The sequence below is a fragment of the Haemaphysalis longicornis genome, unplaced genomic scaffold (assembly GCF_048455015.1).
Source record: "Haemaphysalis longicornis isolate Haplotype H1 unplaced genomic scaffold, Haemaphysalis longicornis Haplotype H1 scaffold_7, whole genome shotgun sequence".
In the NCBI taxonomy this organism is placed as follows: domain Eukaryota; kingdom Metazoa; phylum Arthropoda; class Arachnida; order Ixodida; family Ixodidae; genus Haemaphysalis; species Haemaphysalis longicornis.
The window spans coordinates 61,577,174-61,586,177 of NW_027526422.1; the positions used below are offsets into that span (position 1 = coordinate 61,577,174).

Consider the following 9,004-nt stretch of genomic DNA (forward strand, 5'->3'; position numbering starts at 1 on the left):
ATAATCATTTGCATCGCTGTTTCTTTGTCAATTTTCCCGCCGTCAGCCCATGGGCACACCGTTATTGCCGCCGCTTCGCCCGAGTGCAAACAGTGGTGCTTAAGACGCATGCCAGGCACAGCAAGTTGCTGTAATTGGGACCGCGCACACACTGACGCTCCCAACCCCTTGATGACACACGCACCCGCACGTACATGGTATTCGCTGCATTAGTGGAAACACGACGTGACTATGGAGGCAACTCCAACTATCGCTTATTCCGCAGATGTTCGTTTTTTTTTTTTCGTGATGCATCCACCAACTTGCAAGCACGTGCTCTAAATATTACGCTCATATCCCCCCCCCCCTTCACACACACACACACACATTTTGTGTGTGGCCATTTTGACCACCGCATACCAGTTTGGAGCTGAAACGACGGATGCACGCGCGTTTCGCATGGACCGAACTATGCCCCATGACGCGACAGTGAGGCTGACTGCTCGGCCGGACTGGTGTGTGTTTCGGCTACCATATGGTTGCACTTGACTCGGTGTCGCTTCTGAGAACCAAGGCATGTTGCTTGGACCCCTTCATCGGCTCTATTTAATCGTGCCGCAAAGTACAAGATAGATTTCCGCAAGAGCCGCAAGGTTCCCCCAACCCCACATTACCCCCTCCCCCTCAAAAAAGAGTCACAGATGCACGTTTCCGCTTGTTTCAATAAATTACAATATATTTTTAAATGCAAGTCACAGAGACCAGTGCATGGAAAGCAACTTCATGACGTCCGTGCCGCCTAGTTCAGAGCTAAAGTCAGCAACGTCTGCCAGCCGGGGTTCCGTGTAACGAGCGCCATAATTTCGGACACGCGTGAGGAGTCCCTGTGTCTTACGCCCACCAAAAACAGAGACGTCGAGCGCAGGCATCACACCTGCGGCAACTTCATGCGCAGCAAACTAGCGCCTCACACCGTCACGGCCGGTGTCGAGAAATTCGCTCACATAACATGTGCTAATTTCCCAATCCCGGTTCCTCTTATCTTTAGGCCGCTCGGAACACGGCGGGATGCTTATTATTAAGTGCTACTGCCATTGCAAGGCCCACGTTAGAGTCCCTGCTAATTAAACTGCGAACAGCACTGAGGAAATGAGCCCCGATATCGGAACGCGAGAGAGAGAGAGAGACGAAACAGCGACGTGCCGTCAGCGGCACTCACTCCAAGGGTGGACTGAATCTCCGAACATCGTCTTGAACATCGTCTTTGTAACGACCGGAAGAATAGTGGAGGGTGGAGGGGGGGGGGGTACAAGGGAGAGAGCAGGGCGCTGGAAATAGAAGCGACGCAGCGCAGTGTCTCATCTCCTCGCGTGCAGAGCTTAGCGACAGATAGCCGTGCAATGGCGGAGAGGATTCGGCGAGCGAGCCTCCGTCGATCCCGGTTAACGGCTCCGGTGAGCCCCGTCCTGGCGAAGGAGCAGGCGCCTTCGATCGCGATCCAATCTCGGGACCAAATCGGCAATCCACGCTCAGCGCGCGCGGGACTGCTGCGTCCAAGTGTGCAGTGTATTTAGGGAACAGCGCGACGGTATAGCGCCGCCGGCCGCGCACACCATGATCGGGACGGGTGTTCCGAGAGCTGCCGCCGAGTCTTTAGGGTGCCAACAAACAACAGCAATGTCTGTATATATATATATATATATATATATATATATATATATATATATATATATATATATATATATATATATATATATATATATATATATATATATATATATATATATATATATAGCAGAACAGAGAGATACGGGACGAGGGACTCGGTAAAGATACATATCAAGGTTGCAGTCGTCATTGCCAGTGCTATTCGGCTTTTTTTTCGAAATATATAATAGGGCCGAATGACGTGTGCTTGTCACGTTTCTTTGATTCATTGATAAATAAGCGAAAATATAAGTCGAGAAAAAATCCGCCGTTTTCCGGGAGCGGGACTCGAACCCACATCTCCGCATAACCGGTGCGGTGCGTTAACCAATTACGCTATCCCCACAGCGGCTTCTCTCTCGACTTTAAAGCGGGGGTTTATATTTACAAGAGCTCTGAGTATATATATATATATATATATATATATATATATATATATATATATATATATATATATATATATATATATATATATATATATATATATATATATATATATATTTATATATATATATATATATATATATATATATATTTATATATATATATATATATATATATATATATATATATATATATATATATATATAGTCTGAAAAGATAAAAACTCACACAGAGCGCGAAAAAAATAAGGCTAGTAGAGACAGAGACAAACGAGAAAGACGTAGCAAATAAAAATAAGTTTACTGACGTTTCAGGGAGAGGACTCCCTTTCTTCAGAGTATGTATGTATGTATATATATATATATATATATATATATATATAAGAGTTGGCTGTCAAGAACGCCTCGGAAAGCAAAGGGGAGGATGCGGATGCGGTAGGTCATTGAAAAAGATGAAGAATTCGGAAAGAAAGAAAGTGGAGAAAAAATGCCCGCCGGGATCCGAACCCACGACCTCCAGAATACTGGTCTGGTGCGATAAATACTGTAAATAGATTGTTGCACCCCATTCCATCGTTCGTTTCATCTATGTCCTGGCGCCACGCAATATATATATATATATATATATATATATATATATATATATATATATACACACACAGTCTAGTCCACTTATAACAATATCCAAGTGCCAAGAAAATCCCATCGTTATAACCGCTGATTGTTATATGCGGGTTGCTAAATAAAAAGACGTAGCAGCGCTCAAAACATTTTATTTGCAGGCAAGGAAGGTTGTACTGCTACCTATTTCTGGAAAAGAAGCCATACTCAGTCAGCTTTGTTTGCTGCACATGAAGCTGGCGTACATCGTTTTTAAGAGCATCTATAGGTGCTTCACCTAGCGGAGCGAAGAGTCCTTGGTGGAAGCGAAGTCCCTGAGAGACTATCATGCATTGGGCCTCCGGCTGTGCAACCGCGTCGTCAGAGTTGTCACTGACACCGCTGTCCGCAGCACGTATCCGCGCAACGACCGCCTGTTCAGTGAGGCATTCAGACGTTTCCAAAACACCGGCCCTGATGTCTGACCCGCGAAAAAACGAAGGTAGTTGAAGAGGCACCCAGTCAAATTCAAAGCAGCAGGCACGCGGACGGGGCCAAAGCGGCGGCATCGGGAGGGGTGTTTTGAAGAACTGTTCCCCTCCTCCTCTCGCTTCCTCGTAAGTTGCGCAGTTGACTCGTTTTCTGAGGGGTGGACAGGATCCGAGGCGCATACCGGCGCATGGTGTCGGTGTGGTTGGCGTGGAGAGCCGGCGGCACCTTACATTTTTGGTGCTTGCTGTAACCGGATTCAATCGTTATATCCGATATCGCGGCACTGGCGCATTGTAATAAGTGGTTTATTTTCCCATGGAAAGCATACAAAAGCGGACGGTGCCATAGCTGTTCATCGTTATTATATTCGATATATTGTTATAAACGGTATCGTTATAAGTGGACTCGACTGTATATATATATATATCGCTTTATTTGAAGCGTTTCATGGTCCACACAGCAGCATATATAGAACACATGACACCCGCCCTTAGAAATTCCTTCTAACGAGCATTTACTGTGTGCTAGCAGCAGACAGACGTTTGCGTTAAGAGCTGACTTTTCATTCAGCCCTACGCTCCAGCAATGTAGAGGGGCCTGGTGGATATGTTCATTTCATTCCGGTAGTTTTTTTTATCCTCACAGAAACACGGCTGCAGGTTCAAGTGCTCTTTAAAGCACTTGACCATTTTTTTTAGTATTACATAGGCAATATTTTAAGCATGTTTGGTGGATTTTCCCAAATATGCGAGAAGCAGCCCCGAAGAATACCGTGTTATATTGCTGCATCCAGCATCTTCTCTGGTAAATCTCTATGTTATATTGTATTTGAGCACGAAACAACCGCACGACACGGGTATAAAGGGTGACAAGTAACGCAGAGTGAGGGTCATAATATTAGAGCTGTAAGTAATAAAAAGATGGAAATAACTCATCCGCGAATTATTCCCGGGGACAGATTGTGGTTCCCCGGTTTTATAACGCTCAAGAGCCCGACACTTCACGAGCAGTCACGTCGGAAACGCAGTCACACACGAGGGAGCAGTAATAGGCGCGAAGTATAAATTCGGAGAGAAAGTGCAACCGCGCCGCTGAGCGGTAAAACACGGAAAGGCGCGTGAAAGAGCCTGGCGGAGGAAGAGCGGCGCAAAAGACAAAATCTACCACGCGACACATCGTGTTAGAACGATTGAAACCTGAAAGGAAGCAGCATTCCCCGGGGACACCACCGCCTGCGGCTATCGACGCAGGAGGAACGATGTTGCGCGTATGCTGGATGTTTTATGTGAGGCGCGCCAACCGCCCTGCAATTGAAGGCGGTTGACAGAGATTCGCCTGGGAAGTCCTCGGGGCACAAAACAACGCCGAGGCGAGGAGTGCTCATTTTCTGCTCTTTCTAGACGCCTTCTCTTCTCTGCCCTTTTCTTTTTTTCTCTCCCAGTTCCTACCGCGCCACGGCGAAGACGTGCGGTTGCAGGCTTTTACTGCCCCAAGGCACGGAAGAAACCTTTTAGACGTCCCTCGGGAACAACGCGAACGAAGGGGAAGACGGGAAGCAAAAACGCAGGTAAAGAAGACGGCGAGTTTGACTGAGAAAGTACACAAAGGAACCAGACGTAATTGAAAGAAAAGGGGGAGAGGATAAAAAAAACTGTCGGCACTGCGAAGCACTCAGTGCCATTATTAGGCCTGTTTCTGAATAGCCTTTAGTGAGTTTTTTTTATGCGCACCAGTGAGTGAGTGAGTGAGTGAGTGAGTGAGTGAGTGAGTGAGTGAGTGAGTGAGCGAGCGAGCGAGCGAGCGAGTGAGTGAGTGGGTGAGTGATCGAGTGAGTAAGTGAGTGAGTGGGTGGGTGAGCGAGCGAGCGAGCACACATCGATGTAAGTAAAGGTCATACAAGATGTTGGGGTAAGACGTTCGAGTGCGTGAGTGAGTGAGTGAGTGAGTGAGTGAGTGAGTGAGTGAGTGAGTGAGTGAGTGAGTGAGTGAGTGAGTGATCGAGTGAGTAAGTGAGTGAGTGGGTGGGTGAGCGAGTAAGTGAGCGAGCGAGCACACATCGATGCATAAGTAAAGGTCATACAAGATGTTGGGGTAAGACGTTCGAGTGAGTGAGTGAGTGAGTGAGTGAGTGAGTGAGTGAGTGAGTGAGTGAGTGAGTGAGTGAGTGAGTGAGTGAGTGAGTGAGTGAGCGAGTGAGTGATCGAGTGAGTAAGTGAGTGAGTGGGTGGGTGAGCGAGCGAGCGAGCACACATCGATGTAAGTAAAGGTCATACAAGATGTTGGGGTAAGACGTTCGAGTGAGTGAGTGAGTGAGTGAGTGAGTGAGTGAGTGAGTGAGTGAGTGAGTGAGTGAGTGATCGAGTGAGTAAGTGAGTGAGTGGGTGGGTGAGCGAGTAAGTGAGCGAGCGAGCGAGCGAGCCCACATCGATGCATAAGTAAAGGTTATACAAGATGTTGGGGTAAGACGTTCGAGTGAGTGAGTGAGTGAGTGAGTGAGTGAGTGAGTGAGTGAGTGAGTGAGTGAGTGAGTGAGTGAGTGAGCGAGCGAGCGAGTGAGCGAGTAAGTGAACGAGTAAGTGAGTGGGTGGGTGAGCGAGTAAGTGAGCGAGCGAGCGAGCGAGCACACATCGATGTAAGAGGGTCATACAAGATGTCGGGGTAATGCGTTCTATGCGTTGCAAGCCACATTTTTGTGACCCTTGCTCTAACATTATTCAGAGGGTCAAAGATAAATAAATCAAACAATAACCCCCTCGCGGTTATGGAAGAAAAATGAAGTAAGAAGAAAGCGTGTAATCAGATCGTGACGTCGCAGTGTCCAGACGCAAGCAGGGGGAACTCAAGCGACGGAAAGATAGCGGTAGCTCCTGCTCTGCTATACGAAGCTCAAAAAGTTGCGTTAGATGCCCCCAAACACCGACGGGCGGAAATATCACACACGCACAAACAGAAAAAGGAAAGTACCAGAAGCCAAGACGGCAGAAGTAAAGGGGCAAGTGTCCGGCGCCGCTGACACGCGAAATGGACATTTTCGGAGCCCTGTTCCCGCCGCCAGTGAAACCCGTCTTCTGCCTGAAAGGCTCTTCCTATCTCGGCACCAACTTTGCTCCGTATTTATTTCCCTCATGGCCTACCCTTTCCGCGCCCCCTACCCTCTCACCCTCAGCCTCCACACGACGGAGTCTTCAAAAATATGAAATTTTTCTGCGACCACGCGCGCAGCCGGCCGGTCATCGACGTGACCCCCCGAATACCCGGCATTCGACGTCCGAAGCCCCATCGGCAGCAGCCTCGGAATTATTTATTGCCGTTCCGCCTGTATAACTTTGTTTTGTGCGCTTAGCGTCATATCGGGCGTTCAACGCGACATCGAGGCCGATACATTTTTTTGTGAGCACGGAGAAAATGGAAGAGATAGTGGAGACAAATACGAGTGGAGCCAACTGATAAACTGCGCGGTGAAACCGGCCACGCAGAAGAAAGCAGACTCCTTATTCGATCGCTTCTCTCTTTATTTTCTTTTTCGTACAGAGCGCTGGCAGGATGAATCGTAAAACGCGCTGGACTATTCCCCGGTTGCGACTTAGAGAAGAGACCAAAGCGGAACGGTTAACCTGTGCTGAGCAAAGATGAACAACGTAATAAAAATTTGCCTGACGTTGCTACGCTCGATGTTTACCGTAATTCGGGCTTCACGTGCGAGCAGCCTCCCGCTGCATCCCCCTCACGATGTCTTAACGGAATACTAGACCCTTTCTTCAGCTTCCAACGTTTGTGACGTTAAGCGTGCGCGACGTTAAGACCATGCACCGGCGTCCGTTAAATGGCCACTCACAAAGTACCCGAAAGCTAAGAACGAGAATGCATACGCAATTTACATGCGGGTTTCGATACTGACAAGAAGTAACGAATTTCCAAAACATCGCAAATGACTTCGCAAATGTTGCCGCTGGCTCGACTGTAGTCTACCAAAGCTTACTGTTCTGCCCGAGAACCGGCGTATGCAAAAGCTCGGCATATCGCTTTTTTGTAGCCCATGGAACAAAATACAAACAAACACCCGCGACGACAACTCATAAACTTGACCCACAAGAAGAAGCGTCATTTATCACTAAGAAATGAAATCATCGCGTGTGTAGACAGTACCAGAAGTAAGAAAAAAAACGTAATTTGTTTTCTCTATCATTGTTCTCTCAAAGCTGGTTTTGTAACGAGAATTTGCACCCCCTCCCTCTCCCGGACGTCCTAAAATGGTAGCTAGCGATAAACAAATGCTGCAAACGCACAGACAGGCGAGCAGCTGCTGCGCCCCACGTCATTCACGGTCGACGTGCGCGCTCAAACAATCAAGGCAGCGCTCGACAACGACGTCCACCCAGCCGGCTGCAACTCGACAAGTTCCCGTTTCTCACGTTTCCGCCGCTCTCTCGGCAGCGGTTGAGCGTAGCCCGGGAGCGCAGCCGCCAAATGAAAGCAGACGACAATTACTGCGAGCGGCGGCCGTGCGCGCGCCGGAGCAGACGGGCGTTGGAAATAAAAGAAAGCAGAACAATATCAGGAGCGAGGGAAAACGCGCGTTGCGACCTAGAGTCGTGCCGATTGTTTAGAGGACCACGCTTCTCGCACTGCGAGCGAATTACGAGAACTGCAAATGACTCCTCGAGGTGGCGTTTTCCCCCCTGACGCGCATGCAGCAGACGATATGTAATTGTGACCGCGCGGGACAGACGAAACGTGTGAAACTTGTTCGCGGCTACGTGTTGTATCACCCCTGACGCACGCGCGCAAAAAAAAAAAAAAAAAAAAAAGACATCGAAACACGTCAAAGAACAAAGGGACGCAAATAAATGGTTTCGAGAGCTAATTTTCTAGAACCAATCGTTTCTGATAGTCTAACCGAACCTGGGTCCTTATTCTCCGGGGCGCCGGAAGTTGAATTCTGACGCCGTCTTCTATGATTGGTTCTACACGCAGTTAGTTATCCGGGACATTTATGAGCGCGCAGCATAAGACAGCGTGAGAATAGAACCCTGCCGGGAAAGTTCCGGCGCCCCCGGAGCATACGGCCCTTACACTTTCCGAATCGCGCGCTCCCATGTAAGGTATCAGTCCTCCCTTACCTTTCTGAGTAATGTTAGTTGCCCTACGTTGACCCCCCCTTTACGGCGATATACATGCCGGACATTGCCGTTTAATCTTTGTCATGGCAGCTATGCCAGTTTCATTTATGGGCCTCTTGTAATGAGCGTTTCTTTGCGTCCGAACTTTGTGATCTGAAACTTTCAAACGTTTCCCAAATGCGGAGAGTGCGGCAACAACGGTAATGTATTGCTTGACTGCTAAAAATGCATTGAAAAGTTCCGCAAAGAAAATATTTACACAAAATGGAAAAAAAAGGTATCCGCATAGTTATTTCGCACCTTAGTCACGATGTCAGACAAAATTGTTGTCCCGTCATCGTTGGACGTATTTAATCGTTACAAGAGGTTTACGAAAGCGAAGCTCTACCGTTGTATTGAAATACACGTACGTCAGCGGTGCCAGCTTCCGGTCGACAGACCAGCGCAACGCGGAGGTTGCTGAATGTGCCAGCGACACGCCGTGCTCGGTCGCCTCACCTTTCACCGGCCTGCCCTCGTGCACCGGCCGTTTCCATCTAGGTTAAGCAAGCCGCAACACCACCTAGGTGACAGCGCCTTTGTGCTGTAGTCAGAACTCGACAAGTCCCAACTTGTGGATACTTTCAGGCAATCACAAGCATATGGTGAATCAGAAGGAAGTGCAGTGAGTAGATATTGCAGGGATGGCGAACAAAGGCGACGGAATCGGCACAATAGGCCTTC

The 9,004-nt window shown here is 48.3% G+C and overlaps 1 protein-coding gene and 1 long non-coding RNA gene across 2 annotated transcripts in view; one reads left to right on the forward strand and one right to left on the reverse strand.

Annotated features, from left to right (window-relative positions):
- The window catches only part of Tmtc2 (Transmembrane O-mannosyltransferase targeting cadherins 2), a 337,657-nt gene that overhangs the window by 147,962 nt on the left and 180,691 nt on the right, over nucleotides 1–9,004 (reverse strand). The gene's annotated exons all lie outside the window — the stretch shown is intronic.
- LOC144145801 (uncharacterized) overlaps nucleotides 4,661–9,004 on the forward strand; it is a 114,151-nt gene continuing 109,807 nt past the window's right edge. Inside the window, exon 1 of the long non-coding RNA XR_013317592.1 lies at nucleotides 4,661–4,728. This is a non-coding gene — a long non-coding RNA (uncharacterized LOC144145801). The remainder of the gene's footprint in view (nucleotides 4,729–9,004) is intronic.